At 50.1% G+C, this 20,377-nt stretch overlaps 1 long non-coding RNA gene across 8 annotated transcripts; it reads right to left on the minus strand.

The window, feature by feature from the left end:
* Positions 1-5,018: 5,018 nt before the first annotated feature.
* On the minus strand, positions 5,019-18,703 carry LOC102153836. Of its 8 annotated transcripts, none has more exons than XR_005360663.1 (6): positions 17,762-18,703; positions 17,458-17,630; positions 16,989-17,359; positions 12,688-12,751; positions 6,292-6,453; positions 5,019-5,484 (listed from the first exon to the last, which is right to left on the minus strand). It is a non-coding gene; the product is annotated as an uncharacterized LOC102153836 (long non-coding RNA). The 8 variants fall into 8 exon arrangements; XR_005360664.1 differs by lacking the exons at positions 5,019-5,484; positions 6,292-6,453; positions 12,688-12,751 and adding exons at positions 13,515-15,356; positions 15,875-16,058 and having other exon boundaries at positions 17,762-17,867; positions 18,136-18,703; XR_005360660.1 differs by lacking the exons at positions 5,019-5,484; positions 6,292-6,453; positions 12,688-12,751 and adding exons at positions 13,515-13,869; positions 14,334-15,356; positions 15,875-16,058.
* Positions 18,704-20,377: the final 1,674 nt, after the last annotated feature.

Here is a 20,377-nt window from a genome sequence, read left to right on the forward strand (position 1 = left end):
ACAAGTGGCTATTTACATGTATATTCTAATTCAAATGAAGTAAAATTAAACATTCAATTCCTCAATGGCACAAGCCATGTTTCCAGGGCTGGATCTGGAGATTTGTGTGGTTGCTGTGCTGATCCCTGCAGATAAAGGACATTCCCATCATTGCAGAAAGTTCTACTGGCCAAGCTGCTCTGAGGGTGGGGTGTGGCAGGGCTAATGCCTCTGCCCTCTCCTCTCTTTATCTTCCAACATCAGGAAGCATGCCAGGCAGCGCATGCCAGGCACATAGTAGCTGCATAAGACCCACAAAGAAGCAATGCCGTGGGCCCCCCAAAGCTCCAAGGGGTTCTCACTTGGACTGGAGTGGATGTGTGCCAAGCAGCAGAGCCCCAGCACAAGACCGGAGACTTACAGGACCCTCCGCCCTAGAGTTGGCTGGTCTCAAGGCAGGTGGATGGGGCTGAGGAGGAGAAGCCTCAAAGTCTGGAAGCTGCCGGTCCACACTAGAATCCTCAAGGGGCTGGATTAACATGCGGGAATGCCTGGGGAACCCAGACCCTTGTCTTCTCACACTTTTCCTGTCTGCTGAGTGTCACTTCCTGCCACGGCCATATCCTTCTGGGATCCTTCCCCGGCCCCAGTACTGCTTCCTGCCTGTTTGCTGAGTTGCGAGGCCCTCATGTCATGCAGCCACTGGACCTCTGGCCGTTACTAAGCGGGACTGCACTTCTGTACAACTGCAAAAGACAGCCGCAGAAGGACAGAGAGAGAGAGAACAGTATTCTATAGAAACACCTCCTTCCCCATTTGAGACTGCAGCCTAAAAATCCGAGAGTCATGAACCCTGTGTCTGGAGCTCACTGGGAGCAGGCTGACTTGTTTTTCTTTTACATCCTACTGGCCCCAGCTACCCTATCATTCCTGAAACACCAACACAGGGAGAACGGTGTCTGACTTTGACAGCACAGGACACTTGTTGAAACCAAGGCATGGGTGGAAAGTACTCTTGATGGAATACACTAGTGTGGGCACTTAGAAAAAGAGATAGGCTGTGGGTCGCTCATCTCCTGTTGTGTGATCAATGGTTCCAACATGCAGTGGCTTAAAACAGAAACACACGTGTCACCCCACAGTTTCTGTGCATCGGGAACTGGGGAGCGACTCTGCTGGGCAGTTCTGGCTTGGGTGGGAGGGATTCTCTCACGAGGTTGTGTCTGGCAAGATGTTGGTCGGGGCTGCATCTTCTGCAAGTTTGCCAGAGCCTGGAGGATCCGCCTCCAAGGTGGTAGCTCAGGCTCCTGGCAAGTCAGTGCTGTTACTGCCTGGAGGCCCGAGTCCCTTATCAGCTGGGTGACCTCTCCGCAGGGCCGCTCGAGCATCCTCCAACACGGCGGCTGGCTTCCCTTGGAGTGAAAGCTCCCAGAGAGAGCAAAGAGGGGGCTGCGAGGTCTTTTTATGATCCTCAGAAGCCCTGCTCTGCCATTTCTACAATATCCCTATGGTTACAAGATCAGCCCAATTCAGTACAGGACAGGACTCCACAGGAGCATGACCACCAGGAGGGGAGCTGAAAGGAGGAGGAGATGCTCCATACATCTATTTAGCCACCAGATGATATGCGGGTGATGACAACGGGAGCAGTCTGAAGGAGGCCAGCTCTGAGTTGGAGTTGAGGTGCCACATTAAGATGAAGCAGCATGAAGGTACGCTGGAGGGGCCAAAGACTTTGGAGCCTGCTCCTCTGTTAACCAGCTGTGTGACTGTGGACAAGTTATTTGGCATCTCTGGGCTTCAGCGTCCTCTGCTGTGACATGGACTTAGGGGCGTGTGGGAGAGCTTAAAAGAGAATATCAATGGGGCTGCAAGACCCTCAGGAACCCACTGCTGTCACTTCAAGAAAGGCAGAGTGTTTTACAAGAATAGACTTGGAAATGAGGAAAGCAAGACTCTGAGCCCCAAGGCCAGCTCCATGGAAGCTCTCAGAAGCTGCTCAGCCTGGCAGGCCTTACAAAGTCGAGTGCTCTGCACAGATTGCAAGGGGATGTGCACAATGGATGTGCCAGCGGATATTTTTTTCTGGTATTTACTGTGAAGACCTGATGGGCCTCTGGCAGGGAAACTCATGAGGAGAGTCAGGACCCCCCAGGAGTGAGTTTTTAGCTATCAGACTTGTCCTTGCTGAGCCTCCAGCACTGCATCATGGAGGGGTGGCCTTTCCTATACCCGCCCTGTGCCCCTGGTGCTTCCTGTTCTCGGGCTTGTGCTCTGGGAAGTTGTGGTTCTCTGCACCCACTGTCTCCCCAGTTTGTGGACAGAGGTTGGTCCCAAGGCCTTGCTTTTCTGATGGATCTAGGATGAGGCTGTTCATTTTCTGTACGTTCAGCCTTTCTCATGCAGCATGGATGGAAGTGATGACATCTCAGCTCCTGGCACGAGGGACTGGCAACAGGAAGTAATTGTAAGTGATCATTCAGCAGCTCTGTTTCTGCTTCTCAGCCGAGGTTCTGTGCCTTACTCCCACCACTAACAGCTCAGTTCCCTAAGAGCGCAAGTGCCAGCTTTTCTAGAGAGCGGTCTGAAGGGCCCCATTAATCACCTCTGTACCTGGTGAACAGGATCAAGCCAGGTTTGCTGTCCTTGGGTTAGTGAAGCATTATAGTCTAGGGACGTGGTGACCATTCTAAGGCTGCACGATCCCGAATACATGCAGGAATGCCTGAGGGATAGTTTATCGCCCCTGTGTTTCCAACACGCAGCCACCAGCCACATGTAGCAATCGAGCATTTGAAATGTGGCTAGCCCAAAATGAGATGTGCTATAAGTGTAAAATACAGTCTACATGGATTTCAACTACTTAACGTAAAAAAAAAAAAAGCCAAATACTATTAACATATTAATAGCTTTATATCGGTTACAGTTTGAAATGATAATATTTGGGATATACTGGGTTAAAGTATAATACTAAAATTAATTTCACCTATTTCTTTTTACCATTTTAATGTAGCTCTAGAAAATTCAGAATTACATCTGTGCCTCTCCACTAACACACTGCATTTCTGCAGGACAATGTGTTAGCGGCCAGTGGAACTTCTTTGGTCCAATAGATGTTTCTGTCTTCATGATGATGCTTTCGATTTGTGTTTGAGCAGAGCAAGGGCTCCTAGCTATCAATTTGGTATCTCTGTGTGGTATGTATTTCTTCCTCTTTTACTTGTGAAATCTCCTTATGCAGGGTCCAAGCGGCCTGCGCCTGTAGCTGAATCTGCCTGAGGGAGGCGCAGATACCGAAGGAACATGCAGAGTGTCTGGCAAGCTGCATGCCGTGTCTGCCCTGGGGTGCTCTGGTTTTCAGCCACGGAAACCAACACTAGCCAACTTAAACAAGAAGGAATTTATCAGCGTGATACTGGGCAGTTCACAGAACCAAAGAAAGCCAAGAAAGACCCAGGTTTCAGAAAAGCATAGGAATCACCGGCCATGGGGATTTAGAGCAGCAGCACCCCAAGGCTGCTCTCTCTGCTGGGTGGGGGGTTGTGTGCGGCAGGGGCTGGTGGGGATCCATCAGCTCAGGCTTCTTGCACCATCCATTCCACACAGCCAAGCTGAGCGGAGCAGGAATGCCCAGGAGACAGAGGCTGATTGGCTGGCAGGGGCTCTGCTGGGCCCAGGTCTGGGCCAAAGGTGGGCAGCCCCTGAAGACGCAAGCAGAGGCTGGCTCTTCCTCAAAGCAAAGTCTGGCCACTGTTAGCGGAAAGGGGAGGGTGTGCTGAGCAAGCAGAAACAATATGTATTCACTGGCTCATTCCAACCCGATTTCGTCAGTGACCACTGGAGCACTCCGCCAATTCAGCTTTTTTTTTTTTTTTTTTAAGAGACTCTTAAGTTCATCTTTGAAAACTTTGAAACATGGAAACGTGTAAAACATGTACAAAAAAAGGACAGAATAATAAAATAGTCTCCACGGATCCATCATCCAGCTTCCACGAGGATCAACGTATATGGTCAGGCTTGTTTCATCTGTAAGCCATCCAGATCCTCCTGAATTATTTCAGAGCAAATCTCAGGCATTATATCATTTCCTGCAGCTCTGTGTGTATCTCTACAAGGGTTTTTTTTTTTTTAAACATAACCACAATATTATCACTCATAAAAGAATCCCAACAATGCTGTACTATTACCACATTTCTGGCCAGTGTTTAGATTTTCATTTTTTAGCAACTTTATGAAGGTGTAATCTCCATAGCAAATTCTCACAGTTAGTGTAGTCCCATCCCGTCTTTAAATATTATCTAGAACGTTTCTGCCACCAAAATGCTCCCTCATGCCTTTCTGCCGCCAGTCCTCACTTGGGAAAACAGTCTAGTGAAAAGTTAAACATACACTCAGCGTGCACCCCAGCACTTCTATCCCTAGGAATCTACTCGAGAGAAATGAAAGCACATGTCAAAGACTATCCCATGAATGTTTAGAGCAGACTTATTCATAAAACCCAAACTGGAAACGATCCATATGTCTATCAACAAGTGGGCTGATTTTTTTTTTTTTTTTTACCAGCATATTCCTACAATCAAGCGCCATCAGTACTAACAAGGATGGACTGTTGATACATGCGACAGTGTGGATGAACCCCAAGCCTGGTGTTTAGTGAAAGAAGCAGACAGTGGAGCACATAATGAATGATTCTGTGCATGGGAAATGGGGAAGAAGGGAACACTTCAGAGGAGAAAGCATATCGGGGCTGTCTGGGTGCCCCTTCTGGGAACTCTTCCCTAGCCTCACTCCTCGGAAGCTCTAGCATAACCTTCCACACTGGAAGCTGGTGCTTTCAGTTCTGCAATCCCAGCTGCCCCCAGACAAGGGCACCCTAGGCTTGGCTACTTCCAGAAATAAATGTAGAGAGAACAAGATACAAATTTAGATACTAGGAAATATCTATCCTGCCCACATGCATGTTAAGGATCAGTATTCATGTCTTTTTCTTTTTTAAAGATTTTATTTATTCACTCATGAGAGACACACAGAGAGTCAGAGACATAGGCAGAAGGAGAAGCAGGCTCCCTGCAGGGAGCCTGATGCAGGATTAAATCCTGGGACCCCGGAATCACAACCTGAGCTGAAGGCAGGTGCTCACCACTGAGCCACCCAGGCGTCCCATGTCTTCATGTCTTAAAACAATACTTTGCTTCTATCATGTTCAAAGTTGTTTTTTTGCTTTTGTTTTAATCTGATTTGCTAGCAGATGCCAACAGGGAGGGAGGCATCATCACGTCTATTTACAACCGGGAGGCCACCATTCAGATGGAGTGGGTTAGGGGCCCTAGTCTCGTGGCTCTTGGCTTCTCATGTGTACCTATGGTGCAGGATCTTCTTCATGACACCCTGCAGCTTCACCTCCTCGTCCATCCTCATGAGGTGGTTAGAGACCATTGTTGTCCTATTTGACAGCTGGGAGGATAGAGACTCAGGCTCCAAGTGTCTCATCCCAGCTCACGGTAGCTGTTGGAGAAAAATTAATCAGACTTGTCCCAGAAGCAGGTCTCTTCCTTTGGCAATATGCCGTGTCATACTTTATTTCAGCTAACATTTACTGAGCTACTACCGTGGGCCAGGCCCTGTGCGAGGCACCTTGCACATCTCATTTCATTCTCTGAACAACCCTGTGAACACCATCACCAGCCCTGTCTGACAGCACAGACAAGGGAACAGAGGTTGAAAGAGGTGAAAGGGGGGTCATCTGTGGGCTGCTGCTGGTTTAGCTCCCAGACCACGGTGTTGTCAATTCCCACTTGGGCTCCTTGTAGCCTGCTTCTTGCCAGTTGCTGAAATTTATTAGTCGGAGGTGAATTTTCAAAAATACGTAAGCACAAAGTATTTCATCCTTTAAATCTTTCCTACAAAATGCTTTGTCACCCACACAGGTGACAATATGCCTCTGCCCCGACGTTAGGACAGCTGATGGCACACAGGTGCAGTGGGTGCAGGGACAGCCCCCTCAGGCTTCAGGTGCAGCTCCCACACTTAACACCTGCATGATCCTGGGCAACTTACTCGGTCCCTCCCCATGCCTCAGTTTCCCCACTTCCTGTAAACCTCCAGATGGAATGGGGGTCATGGGTGTAAAGGCTCAGTGCAGCGCCTGGCAGGTGAGCCAGACCTCAATCATGCTACTCATCATCATCAGGCTGAATTGCCCTACTGCCATTCAGGAGTGGTCGACTGTGGTCAATGGTCACTAATTTCCTACATTTCAACCTAAAAGCGTAATTGGAACTCAAGTTTAAAAAAAACAAACCAAAAACAGACCCAAGTGTCAGAGTGCAAACTGAAATCCTCTGAGGTCTGAAGAGGGAAGATGACAGGAGCAAAAGCAGTGAGACGAAATGAAATTGGGACTCCACGGACTCCCTGCCACAGGGAGGGACTGCCTGGATCTCACTCTCCTCTGGACGTGCATTACTGTCGTCCCTGTTTTGAAGTGGGAGAAAAGGAAAAAGTGAATGCAGCTTCTCACATCTGGGAAGAAATTTGTAGCCTAGAGAAGGAAATGGGATTCAAGAAGCCCTGGCTTCCAGCCCAATTCCCAGCCATTTATAAAAAGTGCGGTTGTACTAGACACACTCGGCGCTGGGGTAATTGGAAGCAGATGAGATGTGGCCTCCTATTTTGTGTGTACCTTTGCAGCTGATGCGGCTCTGGGAGGCCGCAAAACGCACATGAAATGTGCACAGCCCAGCATCTCTTGGCTGTCCAGTACCCCCCCGATCAGATTTCCCCTCCACGGTTTAACCAATTAAGGCTTCAAAAGGGAAAACCAGCTGCCTAAGAGAGTTTTACAAAGCTTACGTTAATCGAAAAGATTAAATCTATAAAACATAATTTTGCTTCCCTCTTTTTATGTTTATCAGTGCCATGATAGAATGAGCTGCTGAATTTGAAGTGAGTGGGCATATTCACTTCTCAGGTTTGAAATCCTCCCTGGCAAGCATTTTCTTACCACACCAATAGTTGCAAATGTAGGTCCTAAAGGATATTTTGAATAAACCTAGAATAAAATGATAATCAATGTCTGAGGAAAGCACCAAATAAATAAAAGGTATCCCAAAAAAAAAAAAAAAAAAAGAGTACAGGACCCAAGATTTCTGAACCTGTCTCAAAATTAAGAATGTAAACCCCAGGTTCCCACTTGGAAAAAGCCATGCTTGACCCTAAGCGCAGAAAGACAAATGGAACTTCTATAAAACCTTTCCTTTTGGGGACCACAATCGCTCAGCAGCTACCCTCTGTGGGCGGGCAGGTGTACTGCCCAGCCCCTCACCTACAGAATTTAATTAGCCACCCAAGATTTATAACGCTCCAGGGGGGCAGCCCCGGTGGCCCAGCAGTTTAGCGCCACCTTCGGCCTGGGGCGTGATCTTGGAGACCTGGGGTCAAGTCCCATGTGAGGCTCCCTGCATGGAGCCTGCTTCTCCCTCTGCCTGTGTCTCTGCCTCTCTCTCTCTCTCTTTCTCTCTCTCTCTCATAAATAGGTAAAATCTTATAAACAACAACAAAATAAAAAAAATAAAAATAAAATAAAATAAAATAAAATAAAATAAAATAAAATAAAATGCTCCATGGTAGAGATAATTCTCCTTTCCAGGATGCCAGAAGGGAAGCAGTGCTCGAACGAAGGGACCACCGTCAGAAGACCTGGTGTCTGGTCACAGCTCTGCTGGCAGTTGTGTGCTTGCTGGCGGTGTTGCAGGGTGGTTAATCATTACAGTCTGGAGTTAAAAGGGCACAACCACTGGCAGCCTTGTCTGTACCTATTCTGCACTTCCTCCTAATTAGCACAACTCTGATTTTGCCTGGGATGGTACGGAGCCCAGCTAGAACACGACATGTCTCCACCTTCCCTGAGGCCAAGGGTGGTGGTCATACAACATCACTGTGGTTAATGTATTTAACCAGAGGTCCCAGAGCTCAGGATGACCAGCAAACTGGAACAGCTGGCCATCCTCCAAGCAGGCTCTTTGAAAGCAGCAGAGGCTGCTCGCTGGTGCATGTCCCCTTTGCCTGTCCCCCTCTTGCTGCACAGGGTGATAGCCTGTGAGCTCCATTCTAGGGGTTACCATGAAGCATTGAGTGTGAAGACAAGAGCCACTGACTGATTTTAACAGACAAAACTTGATGTAAAGAGCTGTGTGCTAAGGTATGAGGCCATGAACTAGGTAACTGAAGCATAAAAAGCTAACTCTGGGTATCTCTTGGAAGTGGCAACAAAATGAAGTGCAGGTTACCCAAGGGGACAAAGTGACAAGGTTAGAGTTATTGAAACTTAAGAACTTGGAGCAGTTGAAACTCTGGTTTGTGAGGTGGTGGCTGGCTGGTGCTGTGATTCTGAGGGGTCTCTCAGAAAAAATAGCAGACAGGTGCTGCAGTAAGGGGCAGAGGAATCAGGGGTGAAGAAACCTCCCTAGAACAGACCATAGGAACAGGACAGGTGGAGACCCAAATGGAAGGAACCAGAAGAAGGATGTTCTTCCTCCCTCTTCCAGCCTGGCAGGCATTGTCCAGCATCGCCTACTGGAAGATCTAAAGAGGGATCCGAATGGCTGAGCCCAAGTGTGGAGTGCAGCTTCCAGTCCCGACATCACAAAGCTGATGCAGAAGGATGGGTTTGGTGCCAGCAGGCCATAATTCCGTAACCAGCACACTTTCCCTGGTGACACTACTCACTCTCCCCTTACCCCAGAGGAAAGCACCACACCGACTTCTGCGTTGTTTTCCTGCTTTCCCTTAGAGTTTTATCATGTATGCATGCACCCCTGAATTATGGGCTGCATTTACCTGCTTTGAAGGTTTTTGTGACTGGAATGATACCGTTTAGGGTCTTCTGTGTCTGGCGTTTTACATTCAAATGGTTTGGACGATGCATCCGTATTTTGCAAGTGGTGTCGGCCATTCATTCCCAATGCTTTCTAGGATTCTGCTGGATGAACACACTGTATTCATTCAACTGCTGATGGATGTTTGCAGCAATTGACTCCAAGAACGCCTCCTGTCCCTGTATCCTGGAACACGTGAGCACACATCTCTCTAGGTGTTACCCAAAGTGTGGTCCCCAGAGCGGCGGCTTCAGCAGTACCTAAGGACTTGTTAGAAATGCAGATTCTGGGGTCCGACCCAGACCTTCGGACTCAAATTCTGGGAGCGGGGCCCAGAAGCCCTCCAGGGGGTTGGGACACCTGAGAATGAGTGTCCTTGGTTGTATATCTGGAAGTACACTTGGGAGTCACATGATACCCAAAATTCAAATCTCCTAGAAAATGTCCAACTATTTTCGGAAGCCTTTGTACCAGACTGCACTCCCACCTTCTCTTGCTCTGTATCTCAGCCAGACTTTTAAATTTTTGTCAGCCTGGAAGATACAGAGATACCCCATCATAGTTTTAATAGTACTTGTGTGACTTCTGATAAGGTGGAATACCTCTCTCAAATGTTTACCGGCTATCCAGACAACTTCTTCTGTGCAGTGCCTGGTCCAGTGTTTTACCCATTTTTCTCTTGGGTTGTCTGTTTTTTCCTCATCTGTTTGAAGCTCTTGAAATATTTGGAAAATGGGCCTTGGTTGGTTGTATACCTCTTTTTCTTTTTAAAATTTTATTTATTCATGAGAGAGAGAGAGAGAGAGAGAGGCAGAGACACAGGCAGACACAGGCCCACAGAGAAGCGGGCTCCATGTCGGGAGCCTGATACGGGACTCGATCCTGGGACTCCAGGACCGTGCCCGGGGCCAAAGGCAGGCGCTAAACCGCTGAGCCACCCAGGGATCCCCGGTTGTATACCTCTTGCAGGTATTTCCTTCCACTCCAAGACTGGCCTTCTCATTTTCATGTTCTTTTTGTTGCTACATATTGATGAGCAACTTCTTGATTTTAATTTAGTTTGATTTGTCATTATGTATGATTGGTGCTTTTATTTTTTTAAAAGCTTTTATTTATTGATTTGAGAGAAAGAGAGAGTGTGTGTGTGCATGAGCAGAAGGAGGGGCAGAGGGAGAAGCAGACTGCCCACTGAGCAGGGAGCCTGACAAAGTTGTGGGACTCGATCCCAGGACCCTGGGATCATGACATAAGCCAAGGGCAAATGCTTAACCCACTGAGCCACCCAGGTGCCCCCGATCAGTGCTTTTAATGACTTAAGAAATCATGAAGTCATGAAGATAATTCTCCTGTTGTGTCTTTTGAAAGTCTGTAGCTCTGCCTTTCACATTTAATTCTTTGATCCACCTGGAATTGACTTTTGCATATGATGTGAGGTAGAGGTTCTGCTTCTTTCACAGATGTGTATGTACATAATTTTCTTCACTCCACTGGCTGCAAACCAAGTCTTTCCCCTACAGCTCTGCAGGCCCACCCCATTCTGTCACACATTAGGTGTTCGCAGGTACATGGATCTGTTTCTGAGCATTCTGCTGTCTCCTCTGCATATTGGTGTATACTTGGACCAAGACTACACAGTATGGAATGCCCTACCTCCTCTGCTGCTGCCCCTCACAGCAGGATTACTCCCCTCAGAGGAGCACCAGGTACCCTGGAGTTGGACTCTTCCCTTGCCTCCATCTCATTGGGTCAGGATGAGTTAGCAGTTGTCTGTAATTTTGCCCTTGGCTCATGTTTCGGGCCCTGTCTCCAAATATCATCCCTTCCTCGATCAAGGCTCCTCTCAAATGCTGACACCTCGGATCACCGGCAGCCGGAGAGATTCCTTCCTTCTCAGATGCAGCCTTAGGTAGGTTGACTGTACATGTCCTGGGATTGTCGAAACAAAGTACCACAAACCAAGTGGCTTAGTCCACAGTAATGTGCTGTCTCACAGTTTGGAGGCCAGGAGTCTTAGATGGAGGTGTCAGCAGGGCCATGTGCTTCTGCAGGCTCTAGGGGAGGATCTATCTCCAAATTTCCCCCTTTTTATAAGAACCCCAGCTAGATTGGATTAGGGGCCACTCATTTTAATGAAGTACATCTGCAACAGCCTTATTCCAAGTAAGGTCACATTTTGAGGTACTAGGGGCAGAATTTCAACACATGACTATGGCAGGGACACAGCTTGACTCAGAATGATGACCATATAATTGATCCTCAGAGACTACGACACTCTGGAGAGTAAAATGGGGCTCCTATTGAAACTGTACCAGAATCATGACGTAAACCATGAGTGCTCTGGATGATCCAGGACAGGTGAGCCACCCTCTGCAGCGGGTGACCAGGAGATTCACATCACTCAAACATGTCTAACTTTGGCACTGGCTCAGTTAGAAGGCTTTGGCTATAAATAGCAGAAACCCCAGCCCAATGTGGCTCCAACACAGAGGGGATTTATGACCTCACATGTAAGGACTTAGGAGAAAGGGTGAGCCTAGGGTGTGTTGATTCAGTGACTCCGTGGTGTCGCCAAGGATTCCCTTTCTCTCCACCATGTGGCTCTGTGTCCTTGATGTATTGAATCACATGCTTTTGAGGTGGCTACAGGGGCCTTACAACCCCTATCTTCCCAAACTGGGATGTGGAGACCATGTTTGATTCATGTATTGCTTTTTAGGAACAATGACACTTTTCTCCTACTCCAGCCCACCTCCCTTCATGTCTTGTTGGCCAAAATTACCCTCTCCACCTGTGCCCAAACCACTTCCTGGCAAGGGGTGTGAAACTCGCCACCACACTTGTCTTAGTTCAGTCATGATCCTCTCTTATGAGCTGGGTCCTGCTTCTCCTGCAGTGGATAGAAGGTAGGTATCTGGACAAAATCAGGGTTCTCTTTACGGGAAAAGGAGAGAGGTCGGGAGGGAGCTACTAGGAAGGTAGCCAGAAGGCATTTGCCACAACAGGGCAAAGAACAGACATTGAGGACCAGCAGCACATCAGGGGTAGGATAAAAGGAGAGATTTTCATGGCTGCACATAGAAGCAAAAACTAGGGCCCTCGAATCTTCAAGGTGTTATTCTTGCTGGGACATTAATGAAATGCAATGTTTTGGGAAGCTGGCAGTGGCACTCACATCTCATTAGGTGGAAGGTGTGATCACTGAGGTTAGATGGTCTTGGTTATTGCCCTGGATGGAGATAATTTCACAGCAGATCGTGCTGCAATGCAGCATTGCTAACGAGTGCTGACGAGAAACAAGCAATCAGTAAAAATGCTTGTTACCAAGCAACAAGCCAGCACAAGAATGGAGTAAAGGGGACCTAAACGGGCCACAGAAATCAATCATCAGAAAAAGGTGGCATGGTGGGAGGGGTGGGGGGAGAAATATTGGAGAGCCATTTCAATGTCTGCTATACTTCATTGTAAAAAAAAAAAAATGACACATCTATTGATTTAGAAATACAATATATGTCCATTGGAGAAAATCAGGAAATACTTATAAGAAAGAAACTAGCCACATGCTCAACCTCACTACTGACTACTTTCAATAGTTGGGTGCATTTCTCTGAGAGTGCATACACGCACACACATGTGTGCACATGCACTGTCTCCTATCTGTTTTCCATGGTATTTCTCCACGTTATCAAAAATCCTTAGTTGACATCATTTTAAATAACTGCATGGTCCATGCATCGATCAATGACTCTTTGCAAAACCCCATAAATCTTTGCCTCAGAAGGCCTCTCACGGGTGGAAGCGGGGAGTGGAGAACCTAAGTGCCAACATTACTCACTGTGCTCACAGCCTGCATTGTGAAGGTAGGTCAGAGGCTTAGCTGGCTCCTGGTCTCTTCGTCACTGGGGGAAAGACAGCCCATGTCAAGGATGGAATGGGAGGAACGTGTCTGATTTGTGTGTGTGGGGGGGTGCCTCGTGGCAGGGGGTGGGGTGGGGAACCTGCGCATTGATTTGTGCTACAGACCATAAAGCAAAACATAAAACTCTCTAATTATTAGCAGCATTTTTCAAAGAGAAGAGCCATCAAGTGCCTGAGCCCTTCCTGGAACAATAGTGAGTTGGCCCCCCACTGTACCTTAAATTTCCTCCCTTTACTGGTATGATGGATCCTTAGGAAGCACTGTAGAACCATTATCATAATCATCTTTCCGATTAAGAGTGTCATTTTTTTAATTAAAAAAAAAAAAAACCCTCACAACAGCAATATTGCAGAAGTACTTTTTAACTGCCCTGGTAGGATTTCCTCTGCTATTTGATCACAGCACATGCTAGGCTGGACTATCCATACTCCAAACATGGATGAGTGCCAGTCATTTCATTCCGTTAACCTTTAAGGAGTGAGCAGGCCTTGCCGATCACAAATCAAGCCATATAATCTGTTTCTCAGGCTTATTATTTGTGTGAGGAGAGCTCCTGCCCTCTTGGATTGCAGCACCTTATTGATCACCCAGTGCGATGATGCTATGTGTTCCCCCAACCTTCCTGTTGTCTGTACCAAACCTGTTTTAGATTCACAAGACAACTGCTATATCCACAGCGTGCCAAATGCTATACTTTGAAGAACGCTCCCTATACTGCTAGCCCAAGGATGATGCCTTTCCAATGAATTGTTGTATCTTTATTAATCATCTGATTTTCCAAGCTAATATGATGCATTTGTCTTGGATAGACTTCTGCCCTCATGTGAACGGATGGCACACAAGTGTTCTTTGAGCCAGCTTTTTTTTTTCCCCTTCCTTCTTTTTTTAATTAAATTTTTATGAAAAAGAATGTGCTTTCATTCAGAGGCATAAAAATCTAGGACTATCCTCTGATAGAGGCCACAGCATCTGTACAGAAAAGCCATTTCTCTCTGCAGCAGGACGATCCAAATGCTGGCCCACAGATAACAGGTCTGCTCCTTGGGAAATGAAGACTTGTCTTGGTGAATGATGGCTCAGTGTTTGGCCTTGGTGTGTCTGTTTAAAAAGAGAAGCCAGATGTGCCTGGGTGGCTCAGTCAGTAAAGAGTCTGCCTTCGGCTCAGGTCATGATCCCAGAGTCCTGGGATCGAGTCCTGAATTGGGCTCCCTGCTCAGTGGGGAGCTTGCTTCTCCCTCTCCCTCTGCCCCCACCCCCCTGCTTGTGCACACTCTGTCAAATAAATAAAATCTTTAAAAAATTAATAAAAAGAGAAGCCAAACTTCATATTTATAGAATAATGAATAATGCAATATTATCAGTTCATGCAGGATGGTGACATTAGAAGAAAAGACAGACAGAGGAGTTGAGAGTCAAGGTCACACCAGAGAAGGGAGAGAAATGAAAATATTTTTCTTCTGTCTTCCTAGTATGTGTCTGCTTAAAAAAAAAATCATTTAATTGGGTCTTTTTAGGTTTTAAAATAAGGAAGGGGCTGCGTGCAGGCTTGATAGCTCCCTCACCGGCCCTGCCTCCTACATGGAGCCTTTGGAGCACAGGAGGAGCCAGTCACATTCCAAGTCCCCCTCCAGCAGCCAGGCAGCGATTCCGGTTTGTTTGTGTGAGTCCGGGAGGCCCCAGCATCTTGTTAGTGTTAAACTGGAGAACGGTTGAGGAATCTTGCTGCTCAGGCCTCTGCAAAGCTCTTCCTGCTTAGCAGAGAGGTTTTGTTTGACTCCTTTTGGCCTCTGAGGCACCATAAGGGAGTGATTAATAGGGAACCACCTCGGGATTTCAATGGAGTGGCAGCATGAGCTCCCAGGGCCGGCAGGGCCTTTGTTCGGCAAAACACGGCCGATAAAGCCGAGGCGGGCTGCGGGCTGGGAGTCCAGTCATCGGCCTGCTCAGTTTCGTCACTGCTAGGCCAACCTTGAGACCCGTGCTGGTCTGGGAAGATTCATCTATCTGCATACTGGGCAGTGTGATTAGCAGGAGCTTTTTCCTCTGGGGCGGGCCCTCAAGTCTGGCTGGCAAAGTGGGAGGCCAGGCTGGGGCCCAGGGACCCTGTTCTCTTTTGTGCGATTCCACAGGCAAGAGAAGAGCAAAGGCTCCAGGGGTAGCGCTGAGGACGTGTAGTCCTGGGGGAGGGGTGAGAGGGCCCCTCCATGGAGGTGCTGAGGCGGCCGGACCTCCAGGTCTCTGTGGCAGGAAACAGAATACAGGCCTGTGATCAGGGACAAGGCTCCTAGAACCACAACAGAATCTAGGGATTGCTTGGGATGTGGGAAGAAGGGGACGAGGCATAGCAGAGTTAAAGCAGGAAGCCAAGCAACAGCCAGGAGGCCCAGGCCCAGAAACCATGGTCCAAGCGGGTCCCACACCAGCTTGAACTTTCCTCCGGTGCATGTGTCCCTGAGGCTGGATGGGGGGCATCCACAGGTAGTCCTAGTCACATTACAGTGAGGGGCAGTGGGGACGTTTCCCTTCCTCAGAGCCCAGACTCCTTCTCCTCACAGCTGCTGAGTGCCAGGCAGGATGGGAGCGTCCTGTGCAAATTCCAAAGTCAGGCGCTCAGCATTTGCAGAGCCTCTGCCAGCTTTGACCATGTGGGAGGCCCGACGCAGAGGGCCAGTGCTCACACGGCCAACAGTGATTTCGCTCAAGCACAGAAGTGCTTTGTGACAAAACTTCAGAAGCAATGGAGCATACCGGTTGATGTGGGGATTGTGTTAGTCAGCTCCGGCTGCTGTAACAAACATCACCACCTGGGGCCACTTACAAACAATTGACACCAACTTCTCACAGTCCTGGGGGCTGGGAGTCTGAGATCAAGATGCTGGAGGTGGCAGCCAGCACAGAGAAGGCCCCCCAGGGCTTCAATTGTGATAAGATGGTTGTCAGTATGCCACGCCCCCCATACCCAACTCTAAGAGGAGCTGCAGACACCGAATCCAACACCCGTCATCCACTGTCCCTCATAACCCCCCCAGCCCGCCCTCCCCATTGTATAGCTTTATGTGATAACCTCATCAGGATGCAAGTTCGGCCAGAAAACTCAACTCACAATAGTTTAAACAACACGGAAATGTCTCAGTCCACATGATTGGGATCTGGATGTAGATGGAATTTCGGAGTAGCTCAACCCCATGGCTCCAGCTCCCTCAGTCAACAATGAGGCCAGCTCCGCTCTCATCCTGTGGCAGCCTGGAAGCCCCACGGCCGCCACAGCTCACCCCCTCCCGTGGCATCTGGAGAGGAAAGGCCTTCTGTTCTCATGGCTGTATCTTAAAAGGGAAGAACCCTTTTCCGGAAAACCCTGTCAAATGGAGGCCTGACCTCTCCTAGATGGCTCAGGGAATGGTAGACAGCTACTTAGATTCCTGAATCACTCACCGTGTATGGTATAGACCCACCTGGGCCCAGAGCTGGGGTCAGCCCTCTGCCCCCTGATGGCTCCTTAATGGGTGAGGGCTGCAAGGGACAGTGGCCATAACATGGTCTGTTGAAAATGTTTGCCTCACCGAATCCTGTCCAGCTGTGCCCTGACACCAGTACTACGGTCATCTCCGCTTTAGAGGTGAATAAATGGAAGCACGTTGAGACACACAGGTAGGCAGGGAGCTCTGGCACAGAGGTGAAAACAGGGCCAGCTCCTGACCTCACTCCCGCTTCACAGTGTGGACAGGCCACGGAGGCAGGACAGTGAGTCACCTGGGGAAGTAAACAACCCCAAACATAAACCTACCGCTCCTCAGTCACATGTCTGAGAGCACTCTGGCCAACATCTGAGTACGTTCGTTCCTGCTATTTTTATTGTGTAATGTTTACATTTCCTCCCCCAACCTTCTAAAATTGAGAAATGTGACACACACGCAGAAAGGCACATAAACGTAGCGAATAATGTGTTCATTTTCTGTTGCGGTATAACAAATGACCACAAATTTGGTGACTTAAGAAACGTACTCACTGGGACGCCTGGGTAGCTCAGCGGTTGAGTGTCTGCCTTCAGCTCAGGGCATGATCCCAGAGTCCTGGGATTGAGTCCCACGTTGGGCTCCCTGTGATGAGCCTGCTTCTCCTTCTGCTTGTGTCTCTGCCTCTCTCTGTCTCTCATGAATAAATAAATAAAATCTTAAAAAAACAAAAACAAACAAACAAACAAACAGAAATGCACTCACCTCAGCTTCCATAGGGCAGGAGTTGGCCCTTGGCTTTAGCTGGGTCTCTATCATCCCCTCAGGGTCTCCTGTGGCTGTAATCCAGGTGTAGGTTGAGCTCTGTTCTCATCTGGAGGTGCTACACTTTCAAGCTCATTCAGGATGCTGGCAGATGTGTTTCCCTGTGACTACATGGCCAAGGGCCATAGCTTCTTCCTGGTATCTGGCTGGAGGCCACCCTCGGGTCCTGGAGGCTGACTGCCCACAGTCCCCTACCACGTGGCACTATCCAGGGGCAGTTAACTTGGCTGTTTGCTCCTGCAAGGCCAGCAGGAGAGGCTGTCTCCAGTCATCACGGGAACATGAGCATGATGGGCGAGAAGTCCACCATCCTTCAAGTACAACATGACATTGTCAAGGGACTGACATCCTACCCCTTTCACTGATTTCTGTTGGTCAAAAGCACAAGACCAGCCCGGCCCCCACTCACCAGGAGGCTGTTGACTCATTGGGGGTGACCTTGGGGTATGGCCAAGTGGAACCCAGGTGAAGTGAACATCGATCACCAACCGCCATACCCACTGTCACCTTCCCTTAGAGGTAAGACCAGTGCTGAGCTGCAGCTGGCTCACGAGTACGAAATGATAAATTCTGTGGGCTTCGCTGTTAAACAAACAGTATCAAAAATTAAATTATATAAGTTTACAGTGAAATCAGTACTATGGACAACAAAGTCTCAAAACACATTACTTCCCAATTATCCTACCGTGACCTATGCTCTGAAGATTATTTACCTCTATTGGATCCACATGCTGGAAACAGCGTTCCCAACCCCGCGCTCAGACACTCCACCTTGGTAGCCTGAACTCATCCATCTGAAAATTCTATATAGTTCAGAGCCTGAAGGTTGAAAAGGGTGTTAAACAAAACAAAACAGAATATGTGACAGATTATGTGTATCTGGCAAAGCCTAAAATATTTTGGCCCTCTGACCCTTTGTGGAAAACACTTGCTAACCCCTCTGTCTAGACTTTAGGAAGTAATAGAGAAAGTTAACAATGTAGTTAAACTAAACTTTGTGTCAAGCCTGTAGCCTTTCTATTGTAAACAGCACAACACATTGAGGAAGAATAGTATTTGTAAACCATCATCAAGAAGATGCTCGTACCACTGATGAAATTCCAGGGTCTTTTGGGCTTCACTTCTTACTTAATGCAACCTCAACCGTGTTCGTATCACCTATTGCATTTTTTTTTTTTTTTTTTTTTTTTTTTTTTTTTTTACGATAGTCACAGAGAGAGAGAGGCAGAGACACAGGCAGAGGGAGAAGCAGGCTCCATGCACCGGGAGCCCGATGTGGGATTCGATCCCGGGTCTCCAGGATCGCGCCCTGGGCCAAAGGCAGGCGCCAAACCGCTGCGCCACCCAGGGATCCCTCGTATCACCTATTACGTTTAATCCAAGTTTATGACATTTAATGTGGGAGGCTGGGAAGCAACTCCGTTCTGGACAATCACCGGGGGGATTTCAAGCACAGGCTGGCGGCGGGTGCAAGAGTCCAGCGAAAGCAAGCAGAAGCATTCTCGGTGCACCAGTGGACCACACGAGATTTACAAGAAAGCCTGCGGTTTAGGATCATTCTCAGCACACGGTGCTCGGTGCTCGGCGCAGGCCTGAGACCCGCGAATGCACGCGCCCCGCCCCGGCCCGGCCCGGCCCCTAGGTCAAGGCCAGGGCCTGACCTGTGGGCCAGCACTCGGGGGCTTTCCCGGTAACTCAGGCGGGCTGAGAGCTGCCCCCTTCGTGCCGAGGGCTGGGCGCCTGGGCGCCGTGGAGCGTGCAGCTGCGCGGGCACACCGTAGGCATTCGGCAGGTGCTGCTGGGCGGGCCACCTGCAGAGAAGACTAACGGCTAACCGGGCAGCCAGCAGCGGCGAGGCGACTCAGCCTGTACGAGAAAATGGCAAAAAAAAAAAAAAAAAAAAAAAAGGGGGGGGGGTAGCGGAGAGAAAAGAAGCCGGGGGAGGGGGGTGCGAAGTAAGCCTCCCCAAATCTTTTTGGAATCGCTAGGGCATGAAGTCAAAGGCGCGGGCCGGGGAAGGGGGAGCAACAGCGGAAGCCGGCCACGTCACCTCCCCGTCCCGGTCGCCGCTGGCGCCGCCCCCTCGCAGTAACCGCGAACCGGGCCCCCCGCGAGCGCCCGCGGGGCCGCAGCGCAGAAGCGCCCACTCCGGCGGGGAGGGAGGGCGGGGCCGAGAGCTCCGCCTCCGAGGCCACGTGGACCCCGGAGGCCCCGCCCCCGGCCGCGGGGTCCCAGGGCCTCCCAGGCGCCGCGCGGGTGACCTTGGGCGGGTCGCCCCCCCCGCCCCCCCCCGGGACCCCGGGACGGCGGACGCGCAGTTGTCGCGAGGACGCAACCGACCCACGCCCGGCCCGCGCACAGACCGGAAGGCGCGTCGTGACGCGTTGTGCGCAGGCGCGACTCGCAGTGAGGCGCGGAGAGCCGCCGCCAGGGGGCGCTGCGGGCCGCCGGCGCTGTTGGGGGAAGGGAGGCGCCGCGCCGGGACCGGACCACGTGCGCACCACGTGGCGCACCCGGCAGCCCCGGACCGCGGTAGGGTGGCTGGGCCGGCCCCACCGCGCAACCAGCAGCCGGCAGAGGCGAAGGGACCGACCTCCCCGCTGGCACCCCTGCTGACCTCTGACCTCCAACCTCACTACCTTTAGGGTTACCCCTCGCCTGTGGCCGCGCGGTGTGTTTATAAACAGAGCTCCCGGCGGGGCCCAAACCCCGGATCCTGGATTGCTTACCGGGGAGCGGAGCCTCCCGCGCATGCGCCCCGCGCCTTCCGCGCAGCTCTTCCTGCGCAAGCGCACTGGAGGACGGGGCGCGCCGCTGTGCTGGCTGGGGACGTGTGTCCGGGAGGGAACGTGTGTCCGGGAAGGGGCGGGTGGCGGCCGGGAAGAGCTGGGCTCGGCGGCTGCAGCCCTGCCAGACCCTGCCCTGTCCTTCCGGGGCTGCGCCCCGTGGCAGGCCACCCAGGTGCCCTGAGCCCGGGCCTCACCTGTGAAGGGAGCACAGGTGGCAGGTCCGGCAGGTGAGCTCCGGACCTGCCCTGGCCGCCCTCCCTGGCCCACGTGGCCGCCCAGGGGAGCCTTTAAACACAGCAGACCGACCCCCCCCCCCCCCCCCCCCCCCCCCCGTGCTGATGAACGCATGAACAAAATATGTTTACACGCCGCGGGGTACTGCTCAGCCTTAAACAGCAAGGAAGGAAATTTTGTGTTAGGTATATTTCATCACAAAAAAAGGACAATTCTGACCTAAGCTAAGGGATAGGTGAACCTAGAGGATATCAAGCCGAGTGACGACTACTGTCGGAGCCCACTAACAGGAGGGATCTAGAAGAG

Source organism: Canis lupus, chromosome 6, assembly GCF_011100685.1.
Source record: "Canis lupus familiaris isolate Mischka breed German Shepherd chromosome 6, alternate assembly UU_Cfam_GSD_1.0, whole genome shotgun sequence".
Taxonomy (NCBI): domain Eukaryota; kingdom Metazoa; phylum Chordata; class Mammalia; order Carnivora; family Canidae; genus Canis; species Canis lupus.